The sequence below is a fragment of the Balaenoptera borealis genome (assembly GCF_965194805.1).
Source record: "Balaenoptera borealis genome assembly, contig: HAP1_SCAFFOLD_419, whole genome shotgun sequence".
Taxonomy (NCBI): domain Eukaryota; kingdom Metazoa; phylum Chordata; class Mammalia; order Artiodactyla; family Balaenopteridae; genus Balaenoptera; species Balaenoptera borealis.
Window position 1 is genome coordinate 350,164 of NW_028123777.1, and position 27,898 is coordinate 378,061.

General features: G+C 38.0%; 1 protein-coding gene, 2 long non-coding RNA genes and 1 pseudogene across 9 annotated transcripts in view; 2 read left to right on the forward strand and 2 right to left on the reverse strand.

Annotated features, from left to right (window-relative positions):
• LOC309621411 (uncharacterized protein) overlaps positions 1 to 27,898 on the reverse strand; it is a 402,030-nt gene that overhangs the window by 337,687 nt on the left and 36,445 nt on the right. The window lies entirely within an intron of this gene.
• Positions 1 to 27,898, forward strand: part of LOC309621418 — a 157,858-nt gene that overhangs the window by 128,835 nt on the left and 1,125 nt on the right. The window lies entirely within an intron of this gene.
• LOC309621413 (mitochondrial import inner membrane translocase subunit Tim8 A pseudogene) overlaps positions 7,248 to 27,898 on the reverse strand; it is a 65,910-nt pseudogene continuing 45,259 nt past the window's right edge. Inside the window, exon 2 of the transcript XR_014249859.1 lies at positions 7,248 to 9,159. The product of XR_014249859.1 is annotated as a mitochondrial import inner membrane translocase subunit Tim8 A pseudogene (transcript). The remainder of the gene's footprint in view (positions 9,160 to 27,898) is intronic.
• On the forward strand, positions 9,086 to 27,802 carry LOC309621417. Its single transcript, XR_014239998.1, has 2 exons — positions 9,086 to 12,422; positions 25,283 to 27,802. It is a non-coding gene; the product is annotated as an uncharacterized lncRNA (long non-coding RNA).

Here is a 27,898-nt window from a genome sequence, read left to right on the forward strand (position 1 = left end):
AAGAAGAGAAAGGGAAGTCTCTCCCAGCAGCCTCAGAAGCAGTGGGTTAAAGCTCCACAAACAACTTGATGTGCCTGCATCTGTTGAATACCTGAATAGACAACGAATCATCCCAAATTCAAGAGGTGGACTTTGGGAGCAGAATATATTAATTTTTCCCCTTTTCCTTTTTTTGTGAGTGTATATGTGTATGCTTCTGGGTGAGATTTTGTCTGTATAGCTTTGCTTTCACCATTAGTCCTAGGGTTAGGTCCGTCCATGTTTTTTTTCTTTGTTTTTTTGTTCACTCAAAAAAATTTTTTTTCCTAATAAATGTTTTCTTAATATTTTTTCCCTTATTTTCTATTTTTAGAAATTAAAAAAAAATTTTAATAAGTTTTTTCATATTTTTTATTTTAAAAAATTAAACATTTTTTCTTAATAAATTTTTTTCTTAATAATTTTTTTCTTATTTTTTACTACAAAAAATTAATAAATCTATTTTTAAAAATTAAAAAAAATTTTTTTTCTGAATACATTTATTCTTAATTTTTTTTCTTATTTTTTATTATAATAGCTTTATTTTATTTTATTTTATCCTCTTTCTTTCTTTCTTTCTATTTTTTTCTCCTTTTTATTCTGAGCCATGTGGACGAAAGGCTCTTGGTGCTCCAGCCAGGCATCAGGGCTGTGCCTCTGAGGTGGGAGAGCCAACTTCAGGACACTGGTCCACAAGAGACCTCCCTTCTCCACGTAACATCAAACGGTGAAAATCTCTCAGAGACCTCCATCTCAACATCAAGACCCAGCTTAACTCAACGACCAGCAAGCTACAGTGCTGGACACCCTATGCCAAACAACTAGCAAGACAGGAATACAGCCCCATCCATTAGCAGAGAGGCTGCCTAAAATCATAATAAGGCCACAGACACCCCAAAACACACCACCAGACGTGGACGTGCCCACCAGAAAGACAAAATCCAACCTCATCCACCAGAACACAGGCACTAGTCCCCTCCACCAGGAAGCCTACACAACCCACTGAACCAACCTTAGCCACTGGGGACAGATACCAAAAGCAACGGGAACTACGAACCTGCAGCCTGTGAAAAGGAGACCCCAAACACAGTAAGATAAGCAAAATGAGAAGACAAAAAACCACACAGCAGGTGAAGGAGCAGGGTCAAAACACACCAGACCTAACAGATGAAGAGGAAATAGGCAGTCTACCTGAAAAAGAATTCAGAATAATGATAGTAAAGATGATCCAAAATCTTGGAAATAGAATAGACAAAATGCAAGAAACATTTAACAAGGACGTAGAAGAACTAGAGAGGAACCAAGCAACGATGAAAAACACAATAAATGAAATTAAAAATACTCTAGACGGGATCAATAGCAGAATAACTGAGGCAGAAGAACGGATAAGTGACCTGGAAGATAAAATAGTGGAAATAACTACTGCAGAGCAGAATAAAGAAAAAAGAATGAAAAGAACTGAGGACAGTCTCAGAGACCTCTGGGACAACATTAAACGCACCAACATTCGAATTATAGGGGTCCCAGAAGAAGAAGAGAAAAAGAAAGGGACTGAGAAAATATTTGAAGAGATTATAGTTGAAAACTTCCCTAATATGGGAAAGGAAATAGTTAATCAAGTCCTGGAAGCACAGAGAGTCCCATACAGGATAAATCCAAGGAGAAACATGCCAAGACACATATTAATCAAACTATCAAAAATTAAATATAAAGAAAGCATATTAAGAGCAGCAAGGGAAAAACAACAAATAACACACAAGGGAATCCCCATAAGGTTAACATCTGATCTTTCAGCAGAAACTCTGCAAGCCAGAAGGGAGTGGCAGGATATACTTAAAGTCATGAAGGAGAAAAACCTACAACCAAGGTTACTCTACCCAGCAAGGATCTCATTCAGATTCGATGGAGAAATGAAAACCTTTACAGACAAGCAAAAGCTGAGAGAGTTCAGCACCACCAAACCAGCTTTACAACAAATGCTAAAGGAACTTCTCTAGGCAAGAAACACAAGAGAAGGAAAACACCTACAATAACAAACATAAACTATTTAAGAAAATGGGAATAGGAACATACATATCAATAATTACCTTAAATATAAATGGATTAAATGCTCCCACCAAAAGACACAGACTGGCTGAATGGATACAAAAGCAAGACCCATATATATGCTGTCTACAAGAGACCCACTTCAGACCTAGAGACACATACAGACTGAAAGTGAGGGGATGGAAAAAGATATTCCATGCAAATGGAAATCAAAAGAAAGCTGGAGTAGCAATTCTCATATCAGACAAAATAGACTTTAAAATAAAGACTATTACAAGAGACAAAGAAGGACACTATATAATGATCAAGGGATCGATCCAAGAAGAAGATATAACAATTGTAAACATTTATGCACCCAACATAGGAGCACCTCAGTACATAAGGCAAATACTAACAGCCATAAAAGGGGAAATCGACAGCAACACAATCATAGTAGGGGACTTTAACACCCCACTTTCACCAATGGACAGATCATCCAAAATGAAAATAAATAAGGAAACACGAGCTTTAAATGATACATTAAACAAGATGGACTTAATTGATATTTATAGGACATTCCACCCAAAAACAACAGAATACACATTTTTCTCAAGTGCTCATGGAACATTCTCCAGGATAGATCATATCTTGGGTCACAAAACAAGCCTTGGTAAATTTAAGAAAATTGAAATCGTATCAAGTATCTTTTCTGACCACAACGCTATGAGACTAGATATCAATTACAGGAAAAGGTCTGTAAAAAATACAAACACATGGAGGCTACACAATACACTACTTATTAACGAAGTGATCACTGAAGAAATCAAAGGGGAAATCAAAAAATACCTAGAAACAAATGACAATGGAGACACGACGACCCAAAACCTATGGGACGCAGCAAAAGCAGTGCTAAGAGGGAAGTTTATAGCAATAGAAGCCTACATCAAGAAACAGGAAACATCTCGAATAAACAACCTAACCTTGCACCTAAAGCAATTAGAGAAAGAAGAACAAAAAAACCCCAAAGCTAGCAGAAGGAAAGAAATCATAAAGATCAGATCAGAAATAAATGAAAAAGAAATGAAGGAAACAATAGCAAAAATCAATGAAACTAAAAGCTGGTTCTTCAAGAAGATAAACAAAATTGATAAACCATTAGCCAGACTCATCAAGAGAAAAAGGGAGAAGACTCAAATCAATAGAATTAGAAATGAAAAAGGAGAAGTAACCACTGACACTGCAGAAATACAAACGATCATGAGAGATTACTACAAGCAACTCTATGCCAATAAAATGGACAACCTGGAAGAAATGGACAGATGCTTAGAAATGCACAACCCACCGAGACTGAACCAGGAAGAAATAGAAAATATGAACAGACCGATCACAAGCACTGAAATTGAAACTGTGATTAAAAATCTTCCAACAAACAAAAGCCCAGGACCAGATGGCTTCACAGGCGAATTCTATCAAACATTTAGAGAAGAGCTAACACCTATCCTTCTCAAACTCTTCCAAAATATTGCAGAGGGAGGAACACTCCCCAACTCATTCTACGAGGCCACCATCACCCTGATACCAAAACCAGACAAAGATGTCACAAAGAAAGAAAACTACAGGCCAATATCACTGATGAACACAGATGCAAAAATCCTCAACAAAATACTAGCAAACAGAATCCAACAGCACATTAAAAGGATCATACACCATGATCAAGTGGGGTTTATTCCAGGAATGCAAGGATTCTTCAATATACGCAAATCAATCAACGTGAATACATCATATTAACAAATTGAAGGAGAAAAACCATATGATCATCTCAATAGATGCAGAGAAAGCTTTCGACAAAATTCAACACCCATTTATGATAAAAGCCCTGCAGAAAGTAGGCATAGAGGGAACTTTCCTCAACATAATAAAGGCCATATATGACAAACCCACAGCCAACATTGTCCTCAATGGTGAGAAACTGAAACCATTTCCACTAAGATCAGGAACAAGACAAGGTTGCCCACTCTCACCACTATTATTCAACATAGTTTTGGAAGTTTTAGCCACAGCAATCAGAGAAGAAAAAGAAATAAAAGGAATCCAAATCGGAAAAGAAGAAGTAAAGCTGTCACTGTTTGCAGATGACATGATACTATACATAGAGAATCCTAAAACTGGCACCAGAAAACTACTAGAGCTAATCAATGAATTTGGTAAAGTAGCAGGATACAAAATTAATGCACAGAAATCTCTTGCCTTCCTATATACTAATGATGAAAAATCTGAAAGTGAAATTAAGAGAACACTCCCGTTTACCATTGCAACAAAAAGAATAAAATATCTAGGAATAAACCTACCTAAGGAGACAAAAGACCTGTATGCCGAAAATTATAGGACACTGATGAAAGAAATTAAAGATGATACAAATAGATGGAGAGATATACCATGTTCTTGGATTGGAAGAATCAACATTGTGAAAATGACTCTACTACCCAAAGAAATCTACAGATTCAATGCAATCCCTATCAAACTACCACTGGCATTTTTCACAGAACTAGAACCAAAAATTTCACAATTTCTATGGAGAACAAAAGACCCCGAATAGCCAAAGCAATCTTGAGAACGAAAAATGGAGCTGGAGGAATCAGGCTCCCTGACTTCAGACTATATTACAAAGCTACAGGAATCAAGACAGTTTGGTACTGGCACAAAAACAGAAATATAGATCAATGGAACAGGATAGAAAGCCCAGAGATAAACCCACGCACATATGGTCACCTTATCTTTGATAAAGGAGGCAAGCATATACAGTGGAGAAAAGACAGCCTCTTTAATAAGTGGTGCTGGGAAAATTGGACAGGTACATGTAAAAGTATGAAATTAGAACACTCCCTGACACCATACACAAAAATAAACTCAAAATGGATTAAAGACCTAAGTGTAAGGCCAGACACTATCAAACTCTTAGAGGAAAACATAGGCAGAACACTCTATGACATAAATCACAGCAAGATCCTTTTTGACCCAGATCCTAGAGAAATGGAAATAAGAACACAAATAAACAAATGGGACCTAATGAAACTTAAAAGCTTTTGCACAGCAAAGGAAACCATAAACAAGACCAAAAGACAACCCTCAGAATGGGAGAAAATATTTGCAAATGAAGCAACTGACAAAGGATTAATCTCCGAGATTTACAAGCAGCTCATGCAGCTCAATAACAAAAAAACAAACAACCCAATCCAAAAATGGGCAGAAGACCTAAATAGACATTTCTCCAAAGAAGATATACAGATGGCCAACAGACACATGAAAGCATGCTCAACATCATTAATCATTAGAGAAATGCAAATCAAAACTACAATGAGGTATCATCTCACACCGGTCAGAATGGCCATCATCAAAAAATCTAGAAACAATAAATGCTGGAGAGGGTGTGGAGAAAAGGGAGCACTCTTGCACTGTTGGTGGGAATGTAAATTGATACAGCCACTATGGAGGACAGTATGGAGGTTCCTTAAAAAACTACAAATAGAACTACCATACGACCCAGCAATCCCACTTCTGGGCATATACCCTGAGAAAACCATAATTCAAAAAGAGTCATGTACCAAAATGTTCATTGCAGCTCTATTTACAATAGCCAGGACATGGAAGCAACCTAAGTGTCCATCATCGGATGAATGGATAAAGAAGATGTGGCACATATATACAGTGGAATATTACTCAGCCATAAAAAGAAATGAAATGGAGGTATTTGTAATGAGGTGGATGGAGTTAGAGTCTGTCATACAGAGTGAAGTAAGTCAGAAAGAGAAAAAAAAATACAGTATGCTAACACATATATATGGAATCTAAGGGAAAAAAAAAGGGCCATGAAGAACCTAGTGGCAAGATGGGAATAAAGACACAGACCTACTAAAGAATGGACTTGAGGATATGGGGAGGGGGAGGGGTGAGATGCGACAGGATGAGAGAGTGTCATGGACATATATACACTACCAAATGTAAAATAGATAGCTAGTGGGAAGCAGCCGCATAGCACAGGGAGATCAGCACGGTGCTTTGTGACCACCTTGGGGGGGGGTGGGATGGGGAGGGTGGGAGGGAGGGAGATGCAGAAGGGAGGAGATATGGAAACGTGTGTATATCTGTAGCTGATTCACTTTGTTATAAAGCAGAAACTAACACACAATTGTGAAGCAATTATACTTCAATAAAGATGTTTAAAAAAAAAAAAAAGAAGTATAAGAACAGTGTCTTACCAAATAGAGAATATCAATAAAGAGAAATTACAAAAAAGAACCAAATAGAAGATCTGTAGTTGAAAAGTACAATAACTAAAATAAAAAATTGACTGGAGAAAGCTCAGTATCAGATTTGAACAGGCAGAAGTATGAGTCAGTGAACTTGAAGATAGGCCAATTGAGATTATCCAGTGTGAGAAACAGAAAGAAAAAAGAATGAAGAGAAATTAACAGAATCTCAGAGTCCTATGGGACACCTTCAAGCATCCTATTATACACATAATGGGAGTTCCAGATGAAGAGACAGAAAAAGAGACTGAAGGAGTATTTGGAGAAATAATGGCCTAAAATTTCACAAATTTGATGACTGCTGTTAATCTGCACATCCCAAAAGCTCAAGGAAGTCCAAGCATGATACAGTCAAAGAGAGCCACATCTACATACATCATAAACCATCAAATGACAAAGACAGTGTTAAAGCAGCAAGAGCGGAGTTATCATGTACAAAGAATCTTCAATAAAACTAATTGCTGATTTTTCATCAGAAACCATAGAGGCCAGAAGGCATTGCAATGACATATGCAAAGAGCTGAGGAAAAGAACCTGCCTACCAAGTATTCTGTACCTAGCAAAACTACCCTTCAGAAATGAAGGAGAGATGAAGACATTCTCAGATAAACAACAGTTGAAAGACTCCACTGCTAGCAAACTGACCCACAGAAAATACTAAAGAGATTTTTTTCAAGATGGAATGGTGAACACCAGACAGTAACTTAAATCCACATGAAAAAAGTACTAAAGGTAACTACATAAGTAAATACAAAAGACAGTATAAATGTATTTTTGTTTGTAAGTCAGTTTTTCTCCTATATGACTTAAAAGACAAATGCAGTATAAGCAAGTCCCAAATACATAAAGAAAAACTAACAGAATTAAAATGAAAAAACCTGACACTATTTTTTTAAATAAATAAATAAATTTATTTATTTATTTATTTGTATTTTTATTTTTGGCTGCGCTGGGTCTTCGTTGCCGCGCGCGAGTTTTCTCTAGCTGTGGCGAGCAGGGGCTACTCTTTGTTGTGGTGCGCGGGCTTCTCATTGTGCTGGCTTCTCTTGTTGAGGAGCACGGGCTCTAAGTGCATGGGCTTCAGTAGTTGTGGCTCTTGGGCTCTAGAGCGCAGGCTCAGTAGTTTTGGCGCGCAGGCTTAGTTGCTCCGCGGCATGTGAGATCTTCCCAGACCAGGGCTCGAGCCCGTGTCCCCTGCATTGGCAGGCGGATTCTTAACCACTGTACCACCAGGGAAGTCCGAAAAACTGACACTATTAAACGGAGAAATATTTCAAGCCAATAGCAAACGGTCATATATTGTATAATTCCATGTATATGAAATGTCCAGAATGAGCAAATCCATATAGACAGAAAGTAGATTAGTGGATGCCAGGGGATGTTGGGGAGGGGAAAATAGGGAGTAACAGCTAACATATACAAGATTTCTTTGTGGGGGCGTGACAAAAATGTTCTGGAATTAGATAGCAATATTGGTTGTGAAAATACTAAGAACTAGTGAATTGTACACTTACTTTAATCGGTGAATTTTTTTTTTTGAATCTTGTAGAAGTTTTTATTTCAGTGATGAAAAGAACGCAGTAAATGGAAACTATGCTGGTTTACGTTAGGCATGCACCTCTACCTGAAACTGCTGTTAGTTTTTGACTGGCCTAAATCTTTATAACTTATTTTTTCATTTAGGCACATCTTTAAATTTTTTTGGACCCTGACATACAGGGTAAGTTAACGTCTTCCTTGTGGCAGTTTAGTATGAGAATTATGTTCGCTGGCTAGATTCCTTTAACTAAAGTCCTCTAGACTCTCAGGCTACCTGTACTAGCTCAAGACTGTACTTTATATATAGAAATTTAAGTGAATCACAGTATAAGGGAGGGAGATAATCTAGAAAAGTGAAATGTACTGTATGAATACTCCATACATTTTTTTTCCAGCACTGATAATCAAACACTAGATAAGGAGGCCTACAGTCAAGTACCAAATTACTCTTTCCCCCACTGCTGCCCTTTCTGAGAGACACAAAGATGTATATCGATCTCTCCAGAAATCTGAAAGGAATCCACACAAATAACAGATTATTACCTATGTGGTCCCACATATCAAATTATAGAGCAGTTCCACTATTAAAATTATAGGAAGCAGTTAATGGGACTATGAGGAAAGCATCGTCCCACATACAGTAACATACACCTAGTAGAGTTTTCCATTCATCTGTCAATTGTTTTCCCAAGATTAGCATTAAAAAACACAACCCCAAACACATTTGACCCTCAAACCACCCCCACACACAAAAATCGGTCTTTATTCATTCTCAGATGACAGGATGTCCCAAGAGTGACAAAGGTGGGAGCCGATCCCCCCACAGCCTTTTCTTCAACCATCCCATCAACTGCTCTTCATTTCTTGAACTACCTTCCTTTTCCAGAGAGGTAATACTCAGGTCAGTCAGAAAGGCTTTCTGAGAAGACTGGCTTGGATTTCTGGGTCTGTTCCAGTCGATTCTAGATGAATTGGCTTGTATCAATGAAGCGCTCAACGCAGTTCACAAAACAAGCCTCAGCCCGACTGTCCAACTTTGGCCCAGGCTTGTCCATGCACATTTCCCAACAAAGTTCCGTCATCTGGTGCACCAGCTGCTGGAAGCGCTGCTTCTGAGTCTCTACCTCCGTGCAATGCTGCAGCTGCGGGTCGACCGAGCCCAAACCCGCTGCGGAGGAAGACGAGGAGGACGCCATCCCAGCGCGGCCACGCGTGCCGAGACAAACTCCGCACCAAGTCACCGACCTTCACGTGTCTCCGCGGCAGAACCCTTAAATGGTGAATTTCATGTTTTGTCTCAATTTAGAAAAAAAGTGTGTGTGTGTGGGGGAGGGGGTGGGCAGGAATGAACATATGAAGGAAAAGACTGCCTAAAACTGTAAAGATTTGGTAACAGATTTAAAATACATTTTGCAGGCAAGAAAGGGTGGAATTAACATGAAGGAAGTTAAATTAGTGATGAGGACAAATCTGAGAGTCTGCAAAATTACAGAGGAAAAAGGAGAAGAAAATGAAAATGCTGTGAAAGATGATGAGAGACATAAGAAACATAGCTAAGTAAACCAAACCAAGAATTATATCTGCAGCTGAAGAAGAAAGTAATATTCAAACACTTAATTGAATAAAACATCCTCCTCCTGAAAAGGGGAACACTGTATGCAGATTGAAAGTTGCCATAAAAATCCAGGGAAAAATCAGAGACTGAGACACATATCAGAAAAAGATTTTTGAGTCAAAATAAATAGAAGAAAATCCCATAAATATACAATTTAAAAAAAAAAGTTAAGAGAAGAAAATTTAGTCTGATATCAGGCTTATTTAAAATACTAAATGTAAAAATAATGGAACCAAATCTGTATTTATTGGGGAAATTATATAATTCAAGGATTTATGGACCCAGTGCATTTTCATTAAGCACTATGACAATGAAAAGACATTTTCACAAGTACACAGCAGCTAGAAAGTATATTCAACCTCTGTACCTTCTTGAAAAATTCACTTGAAGACTCACCCAGCTGAAGAGATGAATCAAAATGAAGAATTCATTACAGAGAAATGAAGCAATGCTGAAAGTGATCAGTGGTGAACTTTGAAGTCAGTTTGACACAACACTCATCTAAATAGCAAATTTAGTTACAAGGTGGAAAAAAAAATGCCAAAAGTTAATTTTGGAATGAAAGGCATGAAAAGAAAAAACAATTGTATTTTTTTGTCTTTTTGACTAAAGAGCTGTCATTTTATTCATGACTTGGTGATCAGATAGGTTAAAGAAGTTTTCATAAAAAATAAATTTGACTTGATTAAAATTTAAAACTTGTGTGCACCAAAAAAAAAAAAAAAAAAAAAAAACACCATCAACATAGTAAAAAGGTTGCACACAGAATTGGGAAAAACATTTGCAATTCATATATCTGATGAGAGATGACTATCCATAATATATGAAGAACTCTTACAGTTCAACAACAGCAAAAAGCAATCTAATTTTTAAATGAGTACAGAATCTGAAGAGACATTTCTCCAGGAAAGATACAGATGGCCAAAAAGAACGTGAAAAGATGTTTTACTTCATTAGTCATGAAGGAAATGTAAATAAAAACTACAAAGAGATACCACTTCATACCCATTAGGATGGCTTTTATGAAATAAAAAAGAGCAAGGGTTGGCAGGGATATGGTGAAATTGGAACTCTTGTGTATTGCTGATGGGAATGTAAAATGGTATAGCCACCGTGGAAAACAGTGTAGTGGTTCCTCAAAAAATGAAACATAGAATTACTATATGATCTAGCAATTCTTCTTCTAAGTATATACCCAAAAGAATCGAAAGCAGGGATTTGAACAGATTTTGAACACCCAGGTTCATAGCAGCATTATTAACAATAGCCAAAGGGTGAGAACAATCCAGATGTCTACCACCTGATGAATGGATCAATACAATGTGATACATACATACAATAGAATATTATTCAGCCTTAAAAAGGAGTGAATTTCTGACACATGCTACACTGTGGATGGACTTTGAAGGCATTGTGCTAAGTAATACAAGCCAGTCACAAAAGGGTTGGAGGAGGAGGAAAAGGGAGTTATTGTTTAATAGGTACAGAGTTTCCATTTGGGAAAATGAGTTAATTCTGGAGATGGATGGTGTGATGGTTGCCCAACAATGTGAATATACTTAATGCCTTAACTTGTATACTTAAAAATGTTTGAAATGGTAAATTTTATGTATATTTTACCACAATGGAAAAAAGCTACCAAAAAATGAAACTCGAAAAGAATTTTAAAACTAGATATCTGTCTTCCAAATTATTGTTGAGTATATAAAATAAGCAAAATAACATAGAACAAGAACAGGAAACAAGAGGGGCTTCCGTGGTGGCGCAGTGGTTAAGAATCTGCCTGCCGTCGCAGGGGACACGGGTTCAAGCCCTGGTCCAGGAAGACCCCACATGCCGTGGAGCAGCTAAGTCCATGCACCACAACTACTGAGCCCGCATGCCACGACTACTGAAGCCCGCGAGCCTAGAGCCCATGCTCCGCAACAAGAGAAGCCACCGCAATGAGAAGCCCGCGCACCACAACGAAGAGTAGCCCCGCTCGCCGCAACTACAGAAAGCCCGCGCGCAGCAATGAGCACCCAATGCAACCAAATAAATAAACAAATAAATACATTTATTAAAGAAAAAGAATGAAAACTAAACTTTTTAAGCCTAGTCTTTCAGAACAGTAGAATGGGCTCCCAAAGAACCTTTCAAATGCTAATTTTTCTCTTTTCCTTACAAATTCTATAATCTAATAAATTATATACTTGCACTGTTTCTTAGATGTTCAATTGCTTTCCTGATTCCATTTTTTTTCATATGTATTCACCTTTGCCCAAAATGCTTTTCTCTTTCCATCTCAGTTTTTTTGGTTTTGTTTTAAACATCTTTATTGGAGTATAATTGCTTGACAATGGTGTGTTAGTTTCTGCTTTATAACAAAGTGAATCAGCTATACATATACATATATCCCCATATCTCCTCCCTCTTGCATCTCCCTCCCACCCTCCCGATCCCACCCCTCTAGCTGGTCACACCACACTGAGCTGATCTCCCTGTGCTATGCGGCTGCTTCCCACTAACTATCTATTTTACATTTGGTAGTATATGAGTCCGTGCCACTCTCTCACTTCGTCCCAGCTTCCCCTTCCCCCTCCCCGTGTCCTCACGTCTGTTCTCTACGTCTGCGTCTTTATTCCTGTCCTGCATCCATCTCACTGTTTATCCAGTGTAACTCTCTTCTCACACTAGTAGATGCTTGAGAGGTATTTTAAAATAATTTTTGTCAGCTTCCTGTCTGAATCGTGATTTCCCTCTCTTAGGTTCCAGGGCTGCTGCTGCTTCAGAGCAGTCAGCTCAACTACAAGACACGAAGATTGATAATCTAGCAGACACTAAAGCCATTAAACAGAAAGGGGAGATCCACAGTAAGAGGACCGTTCCTAAGGAAGCCTGGCCCGAAGAGAAGAAATCCTTGCAAATAGATATTGCAGGTAATGGGGAGTGGGGTAGGGGGTGTGAGAGAGAGAGAGCATGCACACGCAAACGCCTGTGTCTACGTGTTTCCACTTAATTCTGATGAGACTATAGTCTCACAATTTAAACAGAGTTCCATCTTTTTATTTTTTGCTTTCTTATGCATATCACTTCAGTGCTTCTTTGTCTGTGTGGATGTATGTATTTATTTGTAAGATAATTGTTACTTCTGGGAAAAGACACTGGCAATTTAGAAACAAAATTACAATTAAATACCCAAGGCTGATAGTATTAGAAGTGAAGTATCATGTCTCAACACTGAAACAGGGGAGGGAAAGCTTAAGGCATTCCAGATGACTGTGACAAAGACAGAAAGAATCTCAATACAAACTTTTAAAAAATTACAATAAAAAAGACCCAAGATCAAATCTATTTATGTTCACCCATGGCCCCCTTTTTCTAATAACATAAAAGAAAAGTGTATAGGACACAAGCCATTACTACCTAGCTGTCAAAGGAAAACTGGATATCCACATGCAGAAGAATTAATTTGGACCATTACCTTTTACCATATACAAAATTAACCCAAAATGGATCAAAGATCCAAACAGAAGAGCTAAAATTATAAAACTCTTAGAAGAAAACATGGGGGGAAAGCTTCATGACATTGGATTTGGCAATGATTTCGTGGCTATGACACCAACAGTATAGGCAACAAAAGCAAAAATAAATAAATTATACTATATCAGAATTTAAAACTCTGCTTCAAAGGACACAATCAACAGAGTTAAAAGACAACCTGTGGAATAGGAGAAAATATTTGCAAATCATGATAAGTGACCAATATCCAGATTATATATGGAACTTCTAAAAGTCAACAACAAAGAAACCCAATTTAAAAATGGGTAAAGGACTCGAATAGACACTTCTCCAGGGAGTATATATGAATGGCCAACAAGTATATGAAAAGATGCTTAATATCACTAATCATCAAAGAAATGCAAATCAAAACCACAATGAGATACTACTGCACACCTATTAGGATGGGTAGTATCAAAAGAACAGAAAATAACAATCGTTGTCAAGGATGCAGAGAAATTGGATCCCTTGTGCACTGCTGGTGGAAATATAAAACGGCACAGCCATTATGGAAAACAGTGTGGAGGTTCCTAAAAAATTAAAAATAGAATGACGATATGATACAGCAATCCCACTTCTGGGTGTATATCCAAAGGAATTCAAAGCAGGATCTCACAGATATCTGCACACCCATGTTCATTGCAGCATTACTCACGATAATCAAGATACGTCCATCAGCAGATGAATGGATAAATATAATGTGATATCTATACAATAGAATGTTATGCAGCCTTAAAAGAAGAAAATCCTGTCACATGCTATAACATAGGTGAATCTCAAGGACCTTGTGCTGAGTGAAATAAGCCAGTCACAAAAAGATAAACACTGTATATTCCGCCTACGTGAAGTATCTGAAATAGTGAAAATCATAGAAACAAAGTAGAAAAGTGGCTGCCAACGGCTGGGGAGAGAAAGGAGGGGGAGTTCATGTTTATTGGGTATAGAGTTTCAGTGTTGCAAGATGAAGATGTTCTAGAGATCTGTTGTGCAACAGTGTGAACATACTTAACACTGCTGAACTGTATGCTTAAAAATTGGTTAAGATGGTAAATTTAATCTTCTGTGTTTATCACACACAAAAAAGAATGTGTAAGATGAAAAAACAACATTGCAATTCTGCAGTGGGTAGTCTAGGAGACATAGCTTGGAAAAGAAAGATGGAAATATAACCTGCAGAAGCATACTCTAGCCCAGGCCGCACAGAGGAGGTGAGCGGCGGGCGGGCGAGCGAGAGAAACTTCATCTGCAGCTCCCTATCGCTCCCCATTCCTCACGTTACCGCCTGAACCATCCCCCCACCCCCCAACCCCGTCTGTGGAAAAATTGTCTTCCATGACACCGGTCCCTGGTGGCAAAAAGGTTGGGGACCGCTGCCCTAGAGGACCCTCAAGGAGAAATGGATAATACAGAACACTAGAGAGCTTGAACACACATACTTAGCCCATGACAGACCATAGAAATGAAATTAAAAAAAAAAAAAGCAGAGTTAGAGAAACATCTGGAAATATTGAGGTTGATGTGTATAAATGTTTGTATGCTTTTAAAACACAACCTTTCAAATGCTCATAGAACATTTTTTTTTCAAACAGCTTTTTTAATATGTAATGCACATATATAATTCTCCCACTTAAAGTGTACCATTTAATGATTTTTACCCTATTCACAGATATGTGCAACCATCAACACAGTTGACTTTAGAACATTTTTATCACCTCAGAAAGAAACTCTATACCCCTTAGCTATCACCCCTCTATTTCCTCATCACCCACCTCCCCCCAAGCCCTAAGTCAACCACTGATCTACTTTGTCTCTATTATAAATTTTCCTATTCTAGACCTTAATACAAATGGAATCATTTAATGTGTGGACTTTTGTGACTGGCTTCTTGTAACTCAGCATGATGTTTTTGGGTTCATCCAAGTTAGGGCTTGTATCATTATTTTATTCCTTCTAATGGCTCAATAATATTTCATCGTATGTATGTATCACAGTTTGTTTATCTGTTTGTTGATGGACATTTGGTTGTTTCCACCTTTTGGCTACTATGAATAATGCTTTTATAAAATAATGATTTTATATTTATAAAATATAAATGCTTTTCTATTCATGTACAGGTTTTTATATGGACAATATGTTTTCATTTGTCTTGGGTACGTACCCAGGAATGGAATTCCTAGATCATGTGATAACTTTATATTTCATCATCTGAGGAGTTGTCAGACTGTTTGCCAAAGTGGCTGCACCATTTTACATTCCCAGTAGCAATGTATGAGGATTTCAATTTCTCTACTAACTCACCAACACTTATTATCTGACTTTTTCATTGGATCTATTCTAGTGGATGTGAAGTTGTATCTCATTTTGCTTTTGATTTGCATTTGCCTCCTGATTATGATGTTGAACATCTTTCTGTGTGCTTATTGGCCAGTTGTGTGTTATCCTTGGAGAAATGTGTATTCAGATCCTGGCCTGGTTTTTATTTGGGCTATTTCTCTTTTTTATTGAGTTTTAAGAGTTCTATGTATTCTAGATACACATTCTTATCAAAATTTTGATTTTGATATATTCTCCCATTCTGTGAGTTAAAATTGGGAAGTATGAGTCCTCCAACATGACCTTATTTTTCATGATTGTCTTGGCTCTTCTGGGTCCTTGACAATTCCATATGCTTGCAAAATTTCTACTAAGAAATCAGCTAGGATTCTGATAGGGATTGTGTTGAATCTGTGATCACTTTGGTGAGAATTGCTTTCTTAACAGTAAGTCCGTGGACTTGGGATGTTTGATTTAGATAGATATTTATTGATTTAGATATTTATTTAGATATTCTTTAATTTCTTGCAGTCATTTTTTGTAGCTTTCAGAGTAGAAGTTTTTCTCTTCTTATGTTAAATTTACATTAATATTTTAATTTTTTTGAGGCTGTTGTGAACAGAATGGTTTCCTTTTGCTTTTCTTTTTGTTTTTGGCTGTGCTGCTTGACTTGAGGGATCTTAGTTCCCCAACCAGGGATCTAACTTATGCCCTCTTGCAGTGGAATTGCAGAGTCCTAACCACTGGACTGCCAGAGAATTCCCCCAGAATGGTTTTCTTAATTTCATTTTCAGTTTGTTAATTGCAAGTATATCATAATACAATTGATTTTTTTAATATTTAACTTTTATCCTGCAACGATGCTGACTCGTTTATTAGTTCTAAATGGTGAATGGGATTGTTTGCTTAATTGGTCTTTCTTAGCTTTCGTTGTTAGTATGTAGAAATGCAGCAGATTTCTGTGTATTAATTTCATATCCTGAAACTTTAGCGAATTCACTGATGAGCTCTAGTAGTTTTCTGGTAGCAGCTTTAGGATTTTATAGTATCATGTCATCTGTAAAAACTGACAGTTTTACTTCTTCTTTTCCAATTTGGATTCGTTTTATTTCTTTTTCTTCTCTGCTTGCCGTGACTAGGACCTTCAAAACTATGTTGAAAAAAAGTGGCGAGAGTGGACATCCTTGTCTTGTTCCTGATCTTAGGGGAAATGCTTTCAGCTTTTCACCATTGAGTATAATGTTAGCTGTGGGTTTGTCATATATGGCCTTTATTGTGTTGAGGTATGTTCTCTCTGTGCCCACTTTCTAGAGAGTTTTTATCATAAATGTGTGTTGAAATTTGTCAAAAGCTTTTTCTGCATCTATTGAGATGATCATATGTTTTTTTTTTAATAAATTTATTTTATTTATTTATTTTTGGCTGTGTTGGGTCTTCATTACTGTGTGCGGGCTTTCTCTAGTTGCAACGAGCGGGGGCTACTCTTTGTTGCAGTGTGCGGGCTTCTCATTGCGGTGGCTTCTCTTTGTTGCGGAGCACAGGCTCTAGGCGCACAGGCTTCAGTAGTTGTAGCACGCGGGCTCAGTAGTTGTGGCTCACAGGCTCTAGAGCACAGGCTCAGCAGTTGTGGCACACGGGCTTAGTTGCTTCACGGCATGTGGGATCTTCCGGGACCAGGGCTCGAATCCGTGTCCCCTGCAGTGGCAGGTGGATTCTTAACCACGGTGCCACCAGGGAAGCCCGATCATATGGTTTTTATTCTTCAGTTTGTTAATGCGGTGTATCACACTGATTGATTTGCAGATATTGAAAAATCCTTGCATCCCTGGGATGAATCCCACGTGATCATGGTGTATGAGCCTTTTAATTTATTAGTGGATTCGGTTTGCTAGTATTTTGTAGAGGATTTTTGCATCTATGTTCATCAGTGGTATTGGTCTGTAGTTTTCTTTTGTGTAATATCTTTATCTGGTTTTGGTATCAGGGTGATGGTGGCCTCCTAGAATGAGTTCAGAAGTTTTCTTTCCTCTGCAAACTTTTGGAAGGGTTTCAGAAGGATGGGTGTTAACTCTTCTCAATGTTTGGTAGAATTCACCTGTGAAGCCATTTGGTCCTGGACTTTTCTTTGTTGGGAATTTTTAAATTGCTGATTCAATTTCAGTTCTGGTAATTGGTCTGTTCATATTTTCTGTGTCTTCCTGATTCAGTCTTGGGAGGTTGTACCTTTCTAAGAATTCATCAGTTCCTTCTAGGTTGTCCGTTTTATTGGCATGTAGTTGCTCATAGTAGTCTCTTATGATCCTTTGTATTTCTGTGGTGTCGGTTGTAACTTCTCCTTTTTCATTTCTGATTTTATTGATTGGGGCCCTCTCCCTTTTTTTCTTGATGAGTCTTCCTAAAGGTTTATCAATTTTGTTTATATTTTCAAAGAGCCAGCTTTTAGTTTCATTGATCTTTCCTATTGTTTTTTTTAGTCTCTATTTCATTTATTTCTGCTCTGATATTTATGATTTCTTTCCTTCTACTAACTTTGGTTTTTATTTATTCTTCTTTCTCTACTTGCTTTAGATGTAAGTTTAGGTTGTTAATTTGAGATTTTTCTTGTTTCCTGAGGTAAGCCTGTATTACTATAAACTTCCCTCTTAGAACTGCTTTGTCTGCGTCCCATAAGTCTTGGATCATCGTGCTTTCGTTTTCATTTGTCTCTAGGTAGTTTTTGATTTCCTCTTTGATTTCTTCAGTGATCCATCAGTTGTTTAGTAGCATATTGTTTAGCCTCCACGTGTTTGTGGTTTTTGCAGGTTTTTTTTCTTGTAGGTGATTTCTAGTTCCATAGAGTTGTGGTTGGAAAAGAAGCTTGATATGATTTCAGTTTTCTTAAATTTACCAAGGCTTGTTTTGTGGCCTAACATGTGATCTGTCCTGGAGAATGTTACATGTGCACTTGAAAAGAATGTGCATTCTGCTGCTTTTGGGTGGAATGCTCTATAAATATCAGTTAAGTCCCTTTGGTCTAATGTGTTATTTAAGGCCTGTGTTTCCCTGTTGATTTTCTCTCTGGATGATCTGTCCATTGATGTAAGTCAGGTGTTAAAGTCCTTACTATTATTGTGCTGCTGTTGATTTCTCCTTTTATGTCTATTAATATTTTGCCTTCTGTATTCAGGTGCTCCTATGTTGGGTGCATATATATTTACAGTTGTTATATCTTCTTCTTGGATTGATCCCTTGATCATTCTGTAGTGTCCTTCTTTGTCTCCTGTGACAGTTTTTATTTTAAAGTTGATTTCATCTAATATAAATATTGGTACTCTGGCTTTCTTTCGATTTTCATTTGTGTGGACTACCTTTTCCATCCCCTCACTTTTAGTCTGTATGTGTCTCTAGATCTGTAGTGAGTCTCTTGTAGGCAGCAAATACACGGGTCTTATTTTTGTATCCATTCAGCCAGTTTGTGTCTTTTGGTTGGAGCATTCAGTCTGTTTACGTTTAAGGTAATTATCGATATGTATGTTCGTACTGTCATTTTGTTAATTGTTTTGGATTTGTTTCTGTAGGTCTTTTTTTCCCCCTTCTTTTGTTCTCTTCTCTTGTGATTTGATGACTATCTTCAGTGTTATGTTTAGATTCCTTTTTTGTGTATGTGTGTATCTGTTACAGATTTTTGGCTTGTGGTTACCTTGAGGTTATTGTATAGCAGTCTCTGTATACATATGGTGATTCTTCTAAATTGCTGATGTCTTAATTTCAAATGCATTTGCCATTACCCTCCATGTGTACTCTCCTCCCCTCATGATTACTGTTTTTTATGTCATGTTTTACATCAAATTGTTTTGTGTATCCCTTAACTGCTTATCGTGGATACAGATGATTTTACTACTTTCGTCTTTTAATCTTCCTGCTAGCTTTGTTTGCGAATGATTTCCTACCTTTACTGTATGTTTACTGGTGAGCTTTTTTGTTCCATAGTTTTCTTATATCTAGTTGTGGCCTTTTCTTTTGCACCTGGAGAAGTTCCTTTAACATTTGTTGTAAAGCTGGTTTAGTGGTGCTGAATTCTTTTAGCCTTTGCTTGTCTGTACAGCTTTTGATTTCTCTGTCAAATCTGAACAAGAGCCTTGCTGAGTAGAGTATTCTTGGATGTAGGTTCTTCCCTTTCATCACTTTAAATATATCATGCCAGTCCCTTCCGACCTGCAGAGTGCCTGCTGAAAAGTCAACTGATAGTCTTATGGGAGTTCCTTTGTATGTTATTTGCTGCTTTCCCCTTGCTGCTTTTAGTATTCTCTGTATCTTTAATTCTTGACATTTTGATTACAGCGTGTCTTGGTGTGTTCCTCTTTGGGTTATCCTGTATGGGATTTTCTGCGCTTCTTGGACTTGGATGACTATTTCCTTTCCCAGGTTAGGGAGGTTTTCAGCTATTATCTCTTCAAATATTTTCCTGAGCTCTTTCTTTCAAATATGTTCCCGGGCTCTTTCTCTCTTCTTCTGGGACCCCTGTAGTGCGAATATTAGTGCTCTTGATGTTGTCTCAGAGATCTTTTAAACCGTTCTCATTTCTTTTCTTTTTTAAATCTTTTTTCTGTTCAGTGGCAGTGATTTCCACTACTCTGTCTTCCAGCTCACTGATCCATTCTTCTGAATCCTTTAGTCTACTTTGATTCCTTGCACTGTATTTTTCATTTCAGTTATTGTATTCTTCATCTCTGGTTGTTCTTTACATTTTCTAACTCTTTTCTTAAAACTTATAACTTCTCGTTCTGTGCATCCATTCTCCTCCTGAGTTCTTTGATCATCTGTATGATCATTGCTCTGAACTATTTCTTGGGTAGATTGCCTATTTCCACTTCACTTAGTTCTTCTTCTGGGATTTTATCTTGTTCCTTCATCTGAAACATATTGCTCTGCCATCTCATTTTGTCAATAAGTTGCTATTTGTATTTTTATGTATGTAGTAGGTAAGTTACATCTGTCAACCTTGGAGAAGTGGCCCTCTGTAGGAGGCGTCCTGTGCATTTCAGCAGCACACTCCCCTCTCGTTACCCAAGCTGTGTGCTCTAGGGGTTCACCCTAAGAGGGCTACTTGGGCCTTCTGTTGTGGTGGGCTAACTATGTGGGCAGTCTGGTAGGCCCCTAGTCTGGTTGGTTGCCAGGTCCTGCCTTGTGTGGATGCTGCTGGCTGCTGTTTAGCAGGGCCTGGTCACAACGTGGCTGGTTGCAGAATGCTAGGGGCCCCGGGGCTAATGCTGGCTCACTGGTGGGTGGAGTCAGGGTCCTGAAGACCCTAGGGTTGTTGCCTACCCACTGGTAGTTGAAGCCAGATCATGGGGTTAGTGCTGGTCTACTGGCAGGCAGAGCTGGTCCCTGGAGTCCAGCTGCAGGGTCCTGGGATCCCAGAGCTCATTTCAGATTGTTGAGGGGGTGGTGTCGGTTCCTGACACAGTTGGGTACAGGGTCTGGAGTGTCCTGAAGGTTTCCTTGGCCTGCTAGTGGGCCAGTCCAAGGCCCAGCTGGTCCCAGGGTAGGCTCTGGCCTGCATTGAGGAATCATAGTTTTCTTGCTTTTGGTGCCTGCATCCTGGTGAATGAGACTGGTCTAGAAGCTTGGCCTGGCTTCCTGGTGGGAGAGTCCTGTGCCTGTCTACTGGTGGGTGGTGCTGGGTCTTGGCCCTCTGGTGGGCTGGGCCATATCTAGGGGCTAGTCCAAAGGCAGCTGTGAGCTTTTTTGTCTTTAGGCAGCCTGTCTGCTAATGGGTGGAGCTGTGTCCTGACCCAGTTAGTTCTTTGGCCTGAGGCGTCCCAGCACTGTTGCCTGCAGGCTGTTGGGTGGGGCCAGGTTTTGGAGCTAATGAGCCAATATGTCATCCACCAACAGTATTCCCCAATATGTCTGCCACCAGTGTCTATGTCCCCAGGGTGAGCCGCAGCCACCCTCCCCCAACCCCTGCCGCTCCAGGAGACTCTCCAAGACGAGCAGGTAGGTCTGGCCCAGGCTCCTATCAAATTACTTCTTTGGCCCTGTGTCCCAGGGTATATGAGATTTCATGTGCACCCTTTAAGGGTGATATCTCTATTTTCCCCAGTCCTGTGGGGCTCCTGCAATTAAGCCTTTCTGGCCTTCAAAGCCAAATGCTCTGTGGGCTCATCTCAACAATGCCAGACCCCCAACCTGGGAGAACCTCTGGAATATATTTACTCTCCAGTTTTCGTTGCCTACATAGGGGTTATGGAATTTGATTATATTGTGAGTCTCCCCCTATTACCGGTTTTGTTGCCGTTCCTTCTTTATGTCTTTTGGTGTAGGAGATCTTTTCTGGTGGGTTCCAGTGTTTTGTGTGTGTGCGTTTTTTTTTTATTGGTTGCTCTGCGGATAGTTGTGATTTTGGTGTGCTTGTGAGAGGAGGTGAGCTCAAGGTCTTTTTACTCTGCCATCTTGCCCACTTTCCTCTATACCACATTTTCTTTTTTTTTGTTTTGTTTTAATTTTTATTGGAGTATAGTTGCTTTACAGTGTTGTGTTAGTTTCTACTGTACAGCAAAGTGAACCAGCTATACATATATATATATATATATATATATATATATATATATATATCCCCTCTTTTTTGGATTTCCTTCCCATTTAGGTCACCACAGAGCATTGAGTAGAATTCCCTGTGCTATATACAGTAGGTTCTCATCAGTTATCTATTTTATACATAGTATCAATAGTGTATATATGTCAGTCCCAATCTCCCAATTCCTCCCACCCCCCCCCATACCACACTTTCCTTATCTATTCATCCATCAGTGGACACTTAGGTGGTTTCCATGTCTTGGCTATTTTAAATAATGCTGCAGTGAGCACAGATCTACGAATATCTCTCCAAGACCAAGCTTTCAATTGTTTTGTGTGTAGACCCAGAAGCAGAATTGCTGGATCGTATGGTAGTTGCATTTTAACTCTTTGGGTAACCTCCATACTGATTTCCATAGTGGCAACACCAATTACATTCTCACTAACAGTGCACAGAAAAAGGAACCTTTAGCTCCATAACCTCACTAATGCTTGTTATTTCTTGTCTTTTTGATGATAGCCATTCTAACAGGTGTGAGGTGATATCTCATTGTGGTTTTGGTTTACATTTCCCTGATGATTATTGGTGCTGAGCATCTTTTCCTGTATTTGTTAGCCATTCGTATGTCTTCTTCACAAAAATGTCTATTAAGATCCTGTGCCCTCATTTTTTAATTGGGTTGTTTGTTTGTTTGTTTTTATTTGAGTTGAATTCTTTGTCTATTTTGGATGTTAACCCCTTGTCAGATATGTCATTTGCAAATATCTTCTTCCATTCAGTAGTCTGATGGTTTCTTTTGCTGTGCAGAAGCCTTTCAGTTGGATGTACTCCTACTATTTACTTTCGCTTTTGTTGTCTTTGCTTTGGGCGTCAAATTCAAAAAATTATTGCTAACACCAGTGTCAAAGCTCTTACTGCCTATGTTTTCTTCTAGGAATTTTATGGTTTCAGACCTTACATTTAAATCTTCAATCCATTTAGAATTGATTTTTGTGTATGGTGTAAGATAACGCTTCAGTTTCATTCTTTTGCATGTGGCTATCGAGTTTTCCCAGTACCATTTATTGAAGAGACTATCCTTTCCCCATTGTATATTCTTGGCTGCTTTGTCATAAGGTAATTGACCTTATATGTGTGAGTTTATTTCTGGTCTCTCTATTCTTTTCCATTGATCTACATGTCTGTTTTTATGTCAGTACTATACCATTTTGATTACTGTAGCTTTGTAATATAGTTTGAAATCAGGAAGTGTGATGCCTACAGTTTTCTTCTACTTTTTAAAGATTGCTTTGGCTATTTGGAGTCTTTTGTGGTTACATACAAATTTTAGGATTGTTCAATTTTTGTGAAAAATGCCATTGGAATTTTGATAGGGATTGCATTGAATCTGTAGATTGTTTTGAGTAGTATGGACATTTTAACAATATTAATTCTTCCAATCTGTGAACACAGAATATTTTCCCATTTGTTCATGTCTTTTTCAGCTTTTTTCATCAATGTTTTCAGTATACAGGTCTTTCACCTCCTTGGTTAAATTTATTCCTAGGTATTTTATTCTTTTGATGCAATTATGAACAGGATTGTTTTAATTTGTTTTTCTGGCAGTTTATTATTAATGTATAGAAATGCAACAGATCTTTGTCTGTTAAATAATTTTGTATACTGCAACTTTACTGAATGTTTTAGTTGTAACAGTTTTTTTGGTGGCGTCTTTAGGGTTTTCTATATCTAAAACCATGTCATTTTCACATAGTGACAATTTTGCTTCTCTTCTGATTTGGGTGCCTTTTGTTTCTTTTTCTTGCCTAATTGCTCTGGCTAGAACTTCCAATACTGTGTTCAATAAACGTGATGCCGGTGGATATCCTTGTCTTGTTCCTGATCTTAGAGGAAATGCTTTCCATTTTTCAACATTGAGTATGTTAGCTATGGTCTTGTCAGAAATGGTCGTGAGCTATGTTTCCTGTATACCTACTTTGGTGAGAGTTTTTATCATGAATGGATTTTGAGTTTTCTCAAATGCTTTTTCTACATCTATTGACTATATGATTTTTGTCCTTTATTTGGTTAGTGTCATGTACCACATTGATTGATTTGTAAGATGTTGAATCATCCTTGCATTCCTGGAATAAATCCCACTTGATCATAGTGTATAATCCTTTTAATATATTATTGAATTTGGTGTGCTAATGTTTTGTTTGGTTTCTTTTTGCATCTATGTTCATCAGGGATATTGGCTTGTAATTTTTTTGTAGTGTATCTACACTGGGTATCTAGGTAACGTCTGGATAACAGGGTAATGTGGGCCTTATAAAATAAGTTTGGAAGTGTTCTCTCCTGTTCTGCTTATTGGAAGAGTTTGAGAATCTTTCATATTAATCCTTCCTTAAGTATTCGGTAGAATTCAGCAGTGAAGCCACCTGGTCCTGGACTTTTGTTCATTGGGAGGTTTGAGAGTCTTTTTATCCTTTAGATATAAAAGCAGACTCCATGTATCCCACTATATTTTCGGGAAATTGTCTTAGGGATTCCCAGAGTATTTTGTGAAAATTCTGATTACCAATAATCTATAGAGAAGGTAAAATGGATCCCATAGTTACAAGTGATACTGTGTTTCATATGTATGTCTGTTTCTTCCATGACTTAGAACTCTAAAAATGTGTATGGAAACTGAATTAACGTTTGCAATTATGGTTTATAGTTGTTAAGATGTTCTACATCTTAAAATGCCTATTTTGATATAGAATGACTGTCAAAATGTGAAGATGGAAGATGGTAAATTATAGTAGGTGTATTTTACCACAATAAAAAAAATGGAGGGGGTGTGAAGATGGTTCAGAAAAAAGAATTTTTCAAGGCTCTAAAACATACAAAGAGTTGGAGTTTTAAAAATTCCATCCATTTAATTACTGATGATAAAAATAAAGTCTCAGGTTTCTTAGCTGAAAATGAGATTAATAATACCTCTCTCTCAGTTTGATAAGAGGGGAAAAAACAGATATAGAGCATATATCATAATAGCCCACACATAGCAAGCAGTAATACATAGCAGCTGCTGTTACAATCCCAAGAACCTAAATGCCCTCCTCAAGGTCATACAGCCAGTCTGTGGCAGAATCCAGCCCAGAATCTGGGTCTTTTGATCCTGAGTCTCTTAAACTATTACCATGCCAATCTAGCCACTAGGCACAAGGCATGAATCCTTTGTCCAGGCAGTGAATTTTCTGAATCTTTATATAGACCATTCTTTCCTTCAGTCTTTGTTTTGTATCTAAAGAATTAAATGTGAATACTATTTCTAAAGGGAATGCAAATATTTTGAAAGTCCTTCAAAATCTTTTTTTTTTTTTTTTTTCACCTTTTCAGAGTCCAGATGTCATTCAGAATTTGAAAATACCACCCATTCTGTCTTCAGGTCAGCTAAGTTTTACTTTCATCATCCAGTGCACCTACCAAGTGATCAAGATTTTTGCCATGAATCCTTAGGAAGAAGAGTTTTCATGAGGCATTCTTGGAAAGATTCCTTTCAGCATCATCCAGACAAACAAAGAGAACACACTTGTCTTCCTTCCTCTTATCAAAATGTGGCAAAGACAAAGTCAGATTATACCAGAATAGAGAGCCTCAGTATCAATGTAAGCTTGGAAAACAAAGAAGTACAGCATACTACTAAAAGTCAGGCTAGAGATTTTCCAAAATATGACAAACAAGTTAATGACCTAAAAAGGGATCATAAGGCCACCCCAGAGTTAACAACTCAGCACACTGTGAGTTTAAATGAACTCTGGAACAGGTATCAGGAGCGACAGAGGCAACAGAAACCTCCTGAGTTCAGTGCCAAGAAGGAACTTTCCTTGGTGGAGCGACTTGATCGTTTGGCTAAACTTCTTCAGCGTCCCATCACACATTCTCTCCAGCCCTCAGAAAGTACACAGGATGATAGCAAGGGGGAACAAGATGTTAAGGAATGGAGTGGTAGACAGCAACAGCAGAACAACAAGCTTCAGAAAAACAAACGGTATAAAAGCCTGGAGAAATGCCGTAAAAACACAGGCGATCTTAAAAAAAAAACAAGGTTCTTTCTACTCATCAAGCTGGGAGGGCCAATCAGATTACAATTGAACAGATTAAATTTGATAAATATATTCTGAGAAAACAGCCAGGTTTTCATTATATAAATAACACTTCTTCAGATTCTAGACACTCAGAGGAGAGTGAGCTGCTCACAGATACTGCCGCCAACATCCTTTCCACCACCACTTCTGTGGAATCAGATATATTGACCCAAACAGATAAGGAAGTGACTCTGCATGAGAGGGGCAGCTCTATTTCCACCATTGATACTGCCCGACTGACTGAGCCATGCTTTTGGCCATGAAAGAGTTTGTTTGTCACCCAGGCGAATTAAACTAGACAGCAGCATCACCGACCATCAGAGGAGATACCTTGAGAAGCGGAGCGAGAAAAACAAGAAACCATTGAATACAGGTTACCCCCAAATTACTTCAGAGCACACCAGAAGGAAACACATCCAGGTACATGGCTACAAATTCCATCTGGCAATGTGACTGCATTTTTCATGGACTTTTTAGTTAAGCTTTGCACACAGGTGAAAAATAGCCAATTGCCCTTTCCTCACTATAACATTTCTTACCAGCTGGAAAAGAGTGAGAAAGTGTAGTACAGTGCTGTTTGAGTCGTCATGCTTTTCATCAACACTCATTTACGAATTACCCTTTGGATGAAAGGCTTTGCTGCTAAATGCTTCAAAATCTGCAAAGTCTATACCTTTGGTACAGGGGAGCTTCAAGTTTAGAATGACCTCCATTCTGAACAATATTGCCTGGTTTTTTTGCCTGTTGGTTTTTGTTTATTCATTCCTTCCTGTCTTTTAAGAAATTTTGAGGTGCTTTTAAGCGCGCGCACACACACACACACACACACATACATATATAAGTAATATGATATGATTGTTTTTTAAGTAAATGAAGAATTGGAATGATGGAAAATTAGACTGAAGCCAGGGAGGGGTGAGCTACAACATGATTTGAAAAATAAATACATGAAGAATTAAGAGTGACGGGAAGGCAAGTTGATACCTTGTGGATGTGGTTGCTAAAAATGAGCCACAAATTTTGCTTTATGTTTTCTAGCAATTAGTGTTGCTAGAATTTTGTGATCACTTACATAACTCGAATATAAAAGCAAGCGAAATTTTCAAAAGCATTACAGATATTTCTGGTACTGAGACTTCTTAAATTTCTCTCGTCTGTCCTCATAAAGAAGGCGTTGTGGTGTAACAAAATCCTCAACGGCGTCCTTACAGTACATTCTCAGTAACAACAATCATGTAAGGCTAATAGGGCCTTAGTTTAGGGAATTCCATAAAGGCAGATTTCAAGGGGTCAGTAAATGCAGACCATTACTTTAACCCAAGATAAAATTGATTTGGAGAGGTGCTCTCCAAATAGGGATACTTGCAAAATGGTTCATTGGAGTATGAACCTTTTAAAATTTATATTTTTGTATATGTTTTACAGGGCATGAGTACAGCAATAATATATAATTTATAAATAAGTATCTACTTTAGTAGTTTGTACTCAAAAATATTTTATCAGTGGGACCCCATGATCAAAACAATTTGGAGACCACTAGTTTAGCTGAAAGAAGGCACAAAACATTCAGACATTTAACCATAAATATTATTTCTCAATTGAGTTTTTGGTAGGTATTAAATGACAGTAATTACACATATAAATAGTACAATCAGACTCTTTTTTAAAGTAAGCCAAAAATTGGGACAGACACAGATTGAGGCTTTTTGTTCCATAGAGGAGGTAGGGGGAAAGGATGCAGATAGAGGGGTTTTTGGTGTGTGTACTAGAATACATATACGTAACAAAGTTTACAGTTTTATCATTTTAAAGTATGCAGTTCAGTGGCGCTGAGTATATTCACAGTGTCTTACAACTATCACCACTA